The 12,040-nt window shown below is 45.5% G+C and overlaps 1 protein-coding gene across 2 annotated transcripts in view; it reads left to right on the plus strand.

The window, feature by feature from the left end:
* The window catches only part of C11H10orf90 (chromosome 11 C10orf90 homolog), a 210,223-nt gene that overhangs the window by 171,411 nt on the left and 26,772 nt on the right, over positions 1–12,040 (plus strand). The window lies entirely within an intron of this gene.

Consider the following 12,040-nt stretch of genomic DNA (forward strand, 5'->3'; position numbering starts at 1 on the left):
CTGTTCTCTGTGAAGTTTTTTTTTAACCTATCACAAACGACCACTTTCAAAAACGTTTAAGTTTGAACTAACTGTGGACTTACAGACACGGAGCACAAATGGCACAGTTTCCTTGTGTCTTTCACCTGCTTCCCTGGATGCGAACATGTCTGATGTTAACTGGGACCATTTTAAGAGGTGTTTTCTTAAACAAATCAACAAGCACCAATGCAACCTGAAAACTGCCTGCCTGGAGACTCCGCGTTTTAAAGGGCACTGTACTCGCCCTGCAGCTTGGACCAAAAGATTCCTTTGAAAGGCATCAAGGAGAAACAGTAGCTCCAAGGACAACAGGAGCTGGACAGAACCAGAGGGTGGAAACCAGGCGAACTGCCTTTCTAAGAGAACTTTTAGAAAACTTGATAGGGGTGTTTAGAAGTTTAAAAGCCCAATGAAAACCAATCAACTGTCTTTTTTTTCCTCAGTGCTTTGAAATCAAGAATCCAGATATTCTGCCCAAAAAAAAGAAAAAAAAAAAAAAAAGACGAGGGTTTTGGTATAGGGGGAACAGTGCCCATCCTATAGTCACTCTGTATAATTCACTGCCAGTGGTGCACGTTTATATAAAAGAACACTCAGCTGTATTAACTGAACATTTAAAAATGTCAGAAGGAAGTTATTTCCTCTCCTGGCCAATATGAGTCTGAATAAAAGTACACAGGGGTCTCTCCTTTCCCCAGAGTCGTGTATTAGATATTGGTTCAGAAGGAGCTTGTAATTTTTTGTGATTTTTGCCTTTTCCACTTTGCTCCAAAATGATGATTTTTTTTTCAGTAAAGATAGTGATAAGTTTATTTTTTGCAAAGAAATCCCTCCCCTCTTTAGGGTGTAAGCGAAATTCTTCTATTAGACACAAATATTCACTGCAGCATTTAAGAAACAGTTGAACGTCTTTCCGTTTTCCTATGCCGAAGTTGCCTCTTAGGGCAAGCCCATAAAATAAATATGCTGTTTTTTATGACGAGAAATAAGTGAGGAAGTAAGTCTACGTGAAACGGGAGGGATTGGAAAGTGAGCGTTTATCGGGTACAGTGCTACCTGTTTATTTCACTGGGCGATGATGGTCATTTGGGGAGGGACCAGGGAATGAGAGGACATGAAATATACAAGCCTAGTAGTTTCGGGAGATGGAGGCAGAGAAAACCAGCTCCTGTCAAGGGTCTCACCCTTTGCGTTCGGACTGGACTGCGACTTGGTCAGCCCGGATTCACGCTCTTTTAGCCGCTTGACTCACTCGGCTTAGCTTTTTTCATGTGGCATGTGCTTCGCTGCAGAGGCCCTGGGCAGTCTCTCCAGTTCTGATATTCAAAAGTAGTTCTTCAAAGGGGGCAGCATTCTTAGAAGCACACAGCGCCACATGTTCCCCGCTGAGTTTGGGATGACATGATTGAGGTTTGAAAAAAGCGTCTGGGAAAACCAGAAAACTGTTGTCAGCCAGGCAAGGAAGTGCTTCCAGCGGTCCCCACCGTGCTGAGAAGGGGAACCCGGGGCCTTTTCCACGGGAATCCCACAGCCCTGGAATTCACTTCCTTTCCTGACATGGAACCCTCTGAGGTATTTTTATCTTCCCCAAATGGGGTTTCCAGATCCTGTCATGGAAACGAGGGTCTGACTGGGGTGGGAGGGAGGAAGCCGACTGACCTGGAAAGGCAGGAAGTGGAGGTATTGTGTGTCAGGCAAGCCCGTCTCCTTCCTGGCCGAAGCCCCCCAAAGCACTGAAATAGGGGACTCCGGACAGTCAGAGCCCTGAAAACACACGTGGAAGTTGACTGTGTCCCGGAAAACATTTTGAGAAAGGGAATTCTGAGATCAGAGCCCTCAGCGGTATTGTAAAATCCCTAATTTTGTAACTCACTCTTTAGGCCCAGTCTTTGATCCTTTTAAGCACTTCAGATCGGCTCTTTAATTTTGTTCATTTCCTTCACAACTCAGCACGAAATCAACCAGCTCCTGGCTGGCGTCCAGGGGCGCGAGTACAGCTGAAAGGCCGGCTGCTTCCAACACCTGATGATTCTCATTTCAGCCGAACTGTGTCCAGTGAGTCCCAAGCAGAGTCCTGTGCCCGTTTTCTACTCATTTTTGTAAAGAAGGGGGAGATGCAGTATATACTGAAATCACTGCCAGAAGGCAAGCAGGCCGCGCGAGAGCGGCAGCCCTGCTGGGGCCGGAGGCAGCATCGCAACTTGCTAACGTTCAGCGCCCAAGTGCAGACGCTGCCGTAGGGTGTCGTTCACAAATGTGGGAACAGCAAGGTCTGCCTGTGGCTGGATCTCCCGGGGTTTACGCCAGACCCGTCCAAGGGGATTAAGGCCTTCATCTGTCCTTAATCTGCTCTGGACGAGTCCTCTCTCGCTGGTTTGGCTGGAGGCCACCCTAAGCTGCCTGCAAGTGTTAGTATCATTAGAGATACTAACACGTTTTGTGTTTTGCTGCCCTTTGGCTTTCAAAAGGGCCTTTTCTACATCGTTTTGACGTGTTCCTTAACTTGGAAACCCTGCTGGTTTCTGTCAGTCAGCTCCCACACATCGGATTCATTCTTGGTTTGGTCATTTGAATTTCTCAGGGCAGGAGGCAACACCCTCAGTTCAGCACCGGATCTGCGCCTGGTTTGTCCAAGTGAAGTCTGTCTGTTCTGTGTAGGGCTGTCATTCCCGGGGCGCCCGACCCGCCGCCCTTAGATCTGTGCCTTTTGCCCTTGGCTTGTTTACTGACAGAGGACAAGAGCCAGCCAGCCAGTGTCACAGGCGAGGTGTGTGGACCATCTTGTGAGCCCACGAGAGTGGGTTCCTAGTGGTGGGATTTCTGGGCTGAAAGGTGGGCTCACCTGCAGCCCTGCCGGGCATTGCCCATGTTCCCTTCGCTTGCAAGCTGCACTGAATATCTTTTTCTTTTAAGGAGCAAGTTAAGTCCATTTGCATTCATTGGAATGACTGATGTTTGGTGCCAACTTTGTCATAATTTTGTAATTTGTATTTTGTTCTGTTTGCTAACTGTCATCTCTAAGATATGTAGTCATTGCTTTTCATTTATAATGTTTTTTCTGGTTTTTAAGAAGATTTGTATCTTTGTTCTAGTGGTTACATTTACACTTGTACCTTTTTGAACGTCCTTAGTGCCTGGTCTGAGCATAGCTGAAGGGGTAGGAGAGGCTGGGAAACCAGAAGTCTAACCTGGGAATCTTTAAAACTTCTTTCACAGTCTTCATCCCCTTAGAGGTCCACGGCAGGACTGTGCGTCCCTCCGCTTTGACCAATGAAACTGACTTTGGCCATTGAAACTGAGCGATTCAAGGGCTTGGGAGTGGAAGCCCTGATGGGCCAGTGCAGACAGTCTGTGCCCTTCCTCCCACCCTCAGGGGTGCAGAAGCAGAGGGCCAGGTGGAGCCGCCCTCAGCCTCTGGAGGGCTGTGACGAGCAGGGACCCTGGGGTGACTCTGGGCGTGCAGTCTGTGCCGTGCCCTCCTGGGAAGGGGCTCCAAGGCAGATTCTGGTTTCGGAGTTAGAGGTGAGGTCTGAGGCCCTGCCTTTAACAAGGTCCCAGGTGTTGGCGCTGGCGTTTGTGGACCACATTTTTCATAGCAAGGTGCTGAGTCACAAAACTTTGTTTTTGTTTTTGTTTCTTCACTGCATTATAACCTAGTAGGTCTCAAAAGTGTGGTTCCTGGAATAGCAGCCTAGTACCCACCCACCACCACCCCGGGAACTCAGACATGCCCGTTTCGGGCCCTGCTTCGTGTCTCCCGAGTTGGAGATGCTGAAGCTGGGCCATCCTGGATTCTGGGTTTAACAAGGCACCCCCTGTGACTCAGACCTGTTTTGCCGCTAACCTGCCGATCTGGACCCAGACCTCCATCCATGGGGTTAGATCGATTACAGCTTGTGTCTAATTTTGAGTAACTACACATCCAAAAAGCTGTGGCTTGACAATGTAAGGGTTTATGCTTGTTGTCAAAGGAATCCAGGGGTGGGCAGTCTGGGGCAGGCATGGCCTGCCCATGGCATTGTCAGGAACTCAAGCCTCTGGCTTCCTGCTCCCCTTTTCTTGAGGTGACCCTCATCATTATGCTTTCAGGGTAGTTGCCAGGGCTCCAGCCATCACATCCAAATCCACAGTGAGTACCAGCTAGACATCCCTCTTGAGACTTTCCCAGAAGTTCTCCCAGAGGACTCCTGTTTATATCTCACTGGGCATAGTAGTAGCTGACCACAGCAAAATATGGTTTTTACCCCACTACTGTCTTGAACAAATGAAGATTCTCGAAGTAAGAAAAAAGACATGAATAGATACCGAGTAGGCAGCCAGCCAAGTTTTCCACAGAGATGATTAGGACTTGAGGTCTTCTGGGATGATGTTAAAGGTATGGAGAGAGTAGTGTTCTGTGAGCTATAAGAGTCACTGTGTGTGGTCAGAGAGTGGGACGGTTTGATTTACTGGTTCAGAAGAAGAGCAGCTCTGGGTATGGATACATTTCAGGTATGGAATTTGGTTGTAGAGTTGGGGCTGGAGTGGAGGTGATGGTCATTGGCTGGAGTGGAGGTGATGGTCATTGGCTGGAGTGGAGGTGATGGTCATTGGCTGTAGTGGAGGTGATGGTCATTGGCTGGAGTGGAGGTGGTGTCATTGGTAGGGGAGGTTAGAGTGGAGGGTGATGGTCATTGGCCGTAGAAGGGCTGGAGTAGAGGTGATGGTCACTGGTTGTGCGGGTGGAGTGGAGTGGAAGTGATGGTTACTGGTGACAGGAAGGGCTGGAGTGAACGCTCTTTCAGGAATCGGGAGATCAGGGTCTTGTTGTTTGCACTGCTGCATCCCGAGTGCTCTATAACGCTACCTGCTACGTGGTAGGTACTCAGTAGATAGTTGAATCGAATATAAAGAGGTCAACAGTTCCTTTGAAAGAGCAGGAGAGACCCACACTGAACTTTGTTTTCTCCCTTTCTGGAGTACTGAAAACTCAGATGAGGACACTGGAGTAAAAGTCTGACCCGGGGCCACCCCTCCCCCACTGCATGCATGCTCGCACATGCACGCGCGTGTACACACACACACATACACCCTGGGATGAGGACGGGCCCTGTGCGAACATTCCACTCTGCAGGAGCCTTAACCAAGATTCTCCTCTGCTGCTCCCTTTGACATCTGGCAGGTCAGTTTGATTTTTTAAAATCAATTTTGACCATGCAGCATTACCTGCCTGGTAATTCTCAGAGCACCCAGGAAAATCAAGAGGAGAAGGAGAGATGAAATCCTGCCAGAATTATCAAGAAAAGTGGAATGGTGGCCGGCAGTAGCAATAAATCTTCCCAAACCGTAGTATGTTAACGAGCCTGCGTTTTTATGTGCTGCTGGTGTGGAAGAGGGTGCTCCTGTCTAGGTAGAAGCTATATCCAAAATGGAAATAAAAGAAATAAAGAGAAAAAGGCATGTATGACTCCCCCATAAATGTACAATACCTCCCAGAGAAAGTCGCCGTGAACACGTTTGTGAGTGACAGATTGTCAATGACTTTTATTTGCTGTCTTTCAAATTTGATGGTGATCATTTATTGCCTTTACAATTTAGAGAAAAGAAAGTTTTAAGAAAATAGGCCTTAATGAAAAAATTATCACTTCGAATCGTCCCTTTTGGAACCTTTAGCAACAAGTTTTGAGAAAAGCTTAAAATGTTCCTTTTCTGTGCTTCAGGAATCTGGGTCATGCTTTGGAATAAAGGATAATGGGGAAAATTGAAAATCTGCGACTATTTTCTTGGTGGAAGGTAGAAAGGTATGATCTAATAATTAACTGGAACTGTGTCTCTTATCACCTGCAAGATTGTCAAGGTAATCCTTCTACTAGGAAACAGGCAGGCAGGCACGTGTGGGTTCGCGTGTGCACCCGTGTATGTGTGGGTGTGTTTTATTTTTGCCCTTCCAAATATTTTTTGTAAGTTTTGAGACTTTTGTTCAACAACCTTAAGAGTCTAGGATCATGACCTAATTGGAAAAACAGCTCCGTCTCGTTAGTGTCCGTTCTAGACTCTCTCTCGGGGACAGGATAATCTATGTGACTCTTTGCAGCCATGGCCTGAATGAGCCTTTCCCGTAAACGAGAGCTGTGTGCACAATTCCCCACATGGTACCTTGAAACTTGGCCCTAGAACAGTAATAATGAACACGCTGCATTTTCTTTTCCTCGGCATCCAGAGAGCTCTTCTGAGCCCAGGGCTTCATGATTTTGTCCCAGCACCATATTGACATCTAACAACAGCTCCCCCCACCCCATCTGCTCTGGGTTCCAAAAGAAGGGGAAGGCTCTTTCCAGAGACCAGTAGCTACTGCCACCTCTGTCCCCAAGCTGATTTTATTTCCTGGCCATCGCCCCACCCCCACCCCCGTTAAGTCTACTTCTTTAGGGAGAAAAGTTTGGCGCCTGTAGCAGAAGAAACCTGTTTACTGTCTAGGAAGGGCTGGCACGGACAGGAATTCTTGTTTCCTGAAAAGGGAAGGACTCGCTCGTGTGTTTCCCCCCAGCCCAGCCGATCTCCGTCTCCGGACGCCCCTTCATCCTCGCTGTCTGACCTTCAAGTTGCAGCCAATTCTCCTCCGGCTCCCATTTCTCCTCCTTCCTCTTCCCGAAGACGCCAACTCCAGCTCTGCTCCTACCGCGTGAACGGGCTTTGGGACCTGCAGGTCCCCAGCACAGCTTCTCCTCCCCAGCCTCTCCTCTTTGTCAGGAGCTGTTTATCCCATTTGCTGCCCCCTCTCTCCTCCCTTTCTGCCTCCCTGCCTGGGCTGCAGCATCTCCCTGTCGAAATTTCACAGAAATATGCTGAAACAATTATTGGCTGATTTTAAACAGAAGTCTGGATCGGGTGGGAGGCAGGGTACCAAACGGACACCCCTTTCCCCATGAGGAAATCAAGTTTTCATCTGCAGCCAAGAGGAAACCTTGGCCAGTTAAAAAGGGAACTACATTCAATTTCTTATAATAATCTATAATGGAAAAGACTCAAAAAAATGTATATGTATAACTGAATCACTTTGCTCCACACCTAAAACTAACACAATATTGTAAATCAACTATACTTCAATTTTTTAAAAAAGCAGAAAAAATACCCACCAGCCTTGTCCAGTGTAAAAGCTCATCTGCTTCCTCTGTTGGTCGTTTCTCTATGGGCCATCAACTAACTCTACCTTCTTTCATTTCATCTTCCGTGTCCTGTAATTCCAGATAGTGTGAGGGTTTCTCTCCTGTTATTGTGTTTCTAAGACACAGTCAGTTGTAAGATGGTCCAATGTTTGAGGGGAGAAAATGTCACCTCTGGAAGCATTCACATGTGGGAGAAAATGAGGTCTTGGATTCAAGGAAGCCGACTTTGTTCAGCAATGTTTCTTTGGTTGATTGGCTGGTTCCAGTCTGTTTTCAGGAGGCAGGAAGGTCCACGGGGCTGAGGCACAAACCTTGAGAGACAATCTTTGTAGTGAGCTGGTTTCAGCTTCAAAACCAAAACACCTGTAACAAATTTAAACTAATTTGAAGATAAATGATTCTAAAATGTGTTTTCTATGTTATTTACCTGCCTTGGGCTGTTAAGTGTCCCCAAACAGCTGTGCTCTCTGGGCCGGTGTGTGTCTTCCGTGGTTTTCTCGCTCATCTTTTGCGGTTCTTCTGACAGTCCGGCTGCTGTGCTGGTCCCCCTCCTTAGCGACCGCCCTCCACTTGCTCATTTCCTAATGGGAGCTGAATTGCCATAATCATTGGGATCATGTGCCCGTGGGGGCTAGTGACTCAACAGGGGCACGTCTAAGAATATGAAAGATTATGCATCACCCTAATATTTGGAAAGAAGCAGTAAAACACCATTTTCTATCAGATTGGTTCATGATGGCATTTTCCATCCAAAGGAGGCAAAGTGTCTTGAGGCACAGACAGCTTCTTCTCATTTTGTGCCGAGGGTCTGTGTGCACTGGTGATGGCCTTGCCTGCTCCAGGTCAGGTCTCTTCCTGGCTGGTCTCAGTGCTGGGTCGACGAGGTCCTCGCTCTTCCCTCCCTGCCCTGCACCTGGGGCAGCCCAGAGCCCACATGTCAGCACAGAGAAGTGCCCTGCTGGAACTTAGCTCTCAGGTCCGCAGTTGGACACAGTGAGGCCGGGAACAGAAAAGGTGGTGCAGCCCAGTGCCCCGACAGTCTTCCCGCCCGCCAGCCCGGGCTGGCCTCTGGTTTTCAGAACTCATCCAGGGCTCACCTCTGTCTCCCCAGAATCACATCCCATCAGTTCTCAGGGAAGCTGCAGTCTAGCCAGTCGGCTAAACTCATCTCCTGAAAGCTTTTTGCCAACAGATGTGATGATGTCCTTACCTTAAGACAGCTGGCTCTGTGCCTGCTATTCAGATCTTTGATACTGGAAATACATTGTATATGGGATCTACATAGGTGGGAAAATTACAGACAAAAACAATGAATTGAGCAACACAAAATTTAGGTGAGCGGTTCTGTCTGGGTGAGCGTGATCTGGGAGGGGCTCGGTGAGGACGGCTGAAGCCCACGGAATGTTCTGCTTAATCTAGGAGGGTACATGGGGGCTCTGCTTAATATCTTTAAGTTATAAATAGAATACATTTCACAACAAAAAATGAGTTTTAGAGGAACACAAGTAAGCACCGTACAAGGTCCCAGGAGCTCAACTCTGAGTCCAAGAGAAGAGTTTAATGGAACTCGTGAGCGCTGGGCAGGTCCTTTGGTTGTTCCTAGTGTGCAGCTCAGTCCTGGGCAGGCGAGTTCGCTGGATCGTTGAGCTATAGAATATCAGCCACGAGGATGATGCAACTTAGAGAAGGGGATGGAGGGGCTGCCGCTGTTTAAAGGAGACCCACGGTGCCCCAGCCCCCCCCCCCCCCCGAGCGGCAGGCTCAGGAAGCCAGCTTTGCGTTTCAGTCCAAGAAATAGAAACGCCTGGCAGAGGCTAATGGTTTATTCAACTTCTCCTAAGACGGGCAGAGCCCCTGAGCATGACAGGTCTTCACAGGGGTGATGGAGTTTAAAATTTGGGGCATGAATAGAGAAGTCAAAGTCCAGCCTGCACGCAGAGTGTACAGGAAAAAGAGATGTGGCTGCCTTGCCTTGGGCCAGCCTGCCTGAGGACCAGTGACTGACAACCGTGCGTCTCGGAATCCACAGAAAGGCCTGATCGATACGTTGTCAGAGAAGTGTTTCTTCGGCTGCACACTTTTCTTTTCCCCAGTTTACGACCGCATTCCCCTTGGGAGTTGTTCTAACTCTTTCAACTCACAAGTTGGACATCTGACTTGCACAGAACCATTCACACAGGAATTTACATCGAACCAGGTAGATAATTAAGAAATAGGTAGGTAGGTAGGTCAATAGATAGATAGTTAGGTCTCCATGAATCTAAATAATATGTTAATTTAAAGAGTCTAACAGCAGAGGGAACTAGCAGATTGGGACTGCATCCCTGGTGATTAAGTTTTTGATTCTTTAAGAGAACTTCTAATAAAAGGAAGCAACAGAGAAAGGAAGAGCTATTTTAGGACTTTTTTGCTTATCATTTTTTCAAAATTGAAGTTTAGTTGATTCACAATGTTAATTTCTGGTGTACAACATAGTGATTCGGTTATATATATATATATAATCTGATATATTATATATATATATATATATATATATTCCCTTCCATATTCTTTTTCATTATAGTTTATTACATGGTATTGAATGTAGTTCCCTGGGCTGTGCAGTAGGTCCTTGTTGTTTGTCTGTTTTATATACAGCAGTTTGTATCTGCCTAATCCCAAACTCTTAATTTATCCCTCCCCTGCCTTTCCCCTTTGGGCACCATAAATTTTTTTCTATGGCTGTGAGTCTCTTTGTAAATAAGTTCATTTGTATCTTGTTTTTTTTTTTAAGGTTCCACATATAAGTGATATCACATATTTGTTTTTCTCTGATTTACTTAGTATGATCACCTCTTGGTCCATCCATGTTGCTCCAAATGGCATTATTTCATTCTTTTTTATGGCTGAGTAGAGATTATGATAGTACATACTTAAACAGAATTGACAGGTTTTGAAATACACAGTTGGAAAGATTTTTCTGTACAAATTAGGAAAGCCCGACTCTGCCATAGGAAGCCATATCCCCTCTCCAGTGACAAGGTCTGTGACCGCCACCATTTAGGGGTAGTTTCTGCGTACCAGGCTCAGGAAACCAAGAGGTACCCTTGTTTTGTTGGTTTGTGAGAAAAGGAAAGTAGGGTCCACCCCCTTGTTGACTCTCCCACCTCAGTTGCCACCACTGGGAAGTGCTCTGAGGGGACCCTCTGTGTTCCATCTCTCCCTGCTGCCCCACATGGCCTCGCCGTGCTCAGCCTGTTCACTGTCTGGGACTTGGGGACAGAGGGGCTGGAACAAATTGCAGACAAGTGACATTTTAAAAGAAGTCACTGTTCTAATCAGTGCCTGGTAGCCACGGGCTTATTTCATTTTTGTATAAGACATCTGAGAAAAAATAGTGAGAATCTTTGAAGATTATTCCAGTGACTCCCAGGATTTCTTTTCTGCCCTGGTGAGCAGAAGGTGTGGACATCCCACTGGCGGCCGTGTGTGTCCGCTCCGGTGGCATCAGAATAGGGAGGAGACGGTGCCTGGTGAGGAGTTACTACCTTCTTTAAAGTGAGGAACTTCTAAAAATTTATGGAGTATCCTGAAAGATAAAGAAGGAAAACCAAGAGTATAAAACAGGAAAAGAGTGAAAAGAAAGTCTTCCCTCCACTCCAGTTCCTGGTCCTGCTCTGCCCTCTCCCGAGACGATGCCATTCCCGGCATCTTCTGAGTCCTTCCTGAGATTTTCTGAGCAGATGAGCATTTGCTGGGGAAGCAGACCCGACACACTGTCTCCACTTTGTTTTGTTGACTTGATAACGTACCTGAGAGATGGTTCCACATCTACACAAGAGCATGTGCCTCCTTTTTCACTGCTGCAAAGCATGAATATCCCATACTTTCCTTAATAGTCACCTATTGATGGGCGTAAGGTGGTTTCCAGACCTTTGATATTACAATGTGGCAACAAGCAAAACATTGTACACATTTTAAATCCACTGCTTTATTGGAGGTGAGCATGGAGAGACTTGGCATATTACCTCCTGCCTATTACACTTGCCATAGGACATAACCTGGCATCAATGTTTCTGCAGTAGTAATGATAACTAAAGTTTAGTAAATGCTTACTATATATCAGGTACTTGCTAAACACTTTAACAGGGGTCATTATTTCATTATAGTGTTGTCTTGATTTTAACATTTAATATTCATGTTAATAATATCCATATATATTATATAAAATATAATTAAACTATATAATTTTATGTATAAAAATAATTATATAAAGTTTATAATTTATGCATAAAATATATTAAATATTAATTAAAATATGCAAATTCGATTTTATTATATAGTAATATAATAATTATAATTATATAATACAATTATATAATTTTTGTAATTTCATACTTTATGTATAAAATTTATATAATTTTATGTATAAAATATAATTATATAAAATGTAATTATATAAATTTTAGAAAATATATAAAATTTATAAAGATTGTTTTAGAACATAAATTATATATTAAATACTTTAAATATATTTTATTTATATAAAATATAAATATATATTATGTAAATACAATTACATAAATTATATACATACATTGCTTATTATTTAAATAGGTAGATTTATTGTAAAAAGAAATGTAATAAATAAATAGTATTTGATATCATTATCTCTTACCTCGGTTTTGTGGAGGAGGCAGTGTGTAAGTGGTAGAGGTGGGATCTGAACCCAGGCATCTGGCCCCAGTGCCGAGCCACACCCTTGCCTGCCTGCTGCTGAGAAGGTCTTCAGTGCTCCAAGGGCACGAGCGAGCACAGACTCCTTGGCCGCGTGCACGGCAGCCGTGTGTGGGGCGGAGCTCCTGGGAGCCGGGCCGGGCCGATGCCCGTGCGTT

This window comes from Camelus bactrianus, chromosome 11 (assembly GCF_048773025.1).
Source record: "Camelus bactrianus isolate YW-2024 breed Bactrian camel chromosome 11, ASM4877302v1, whole genome shotgun sequence".
NCBI classification, from domain to species: Eukaryota; Metazoa; Chordata; class Mammalia; order Artiodactyla; family Camelidae; genus Camelus; species Camelus bactrianus.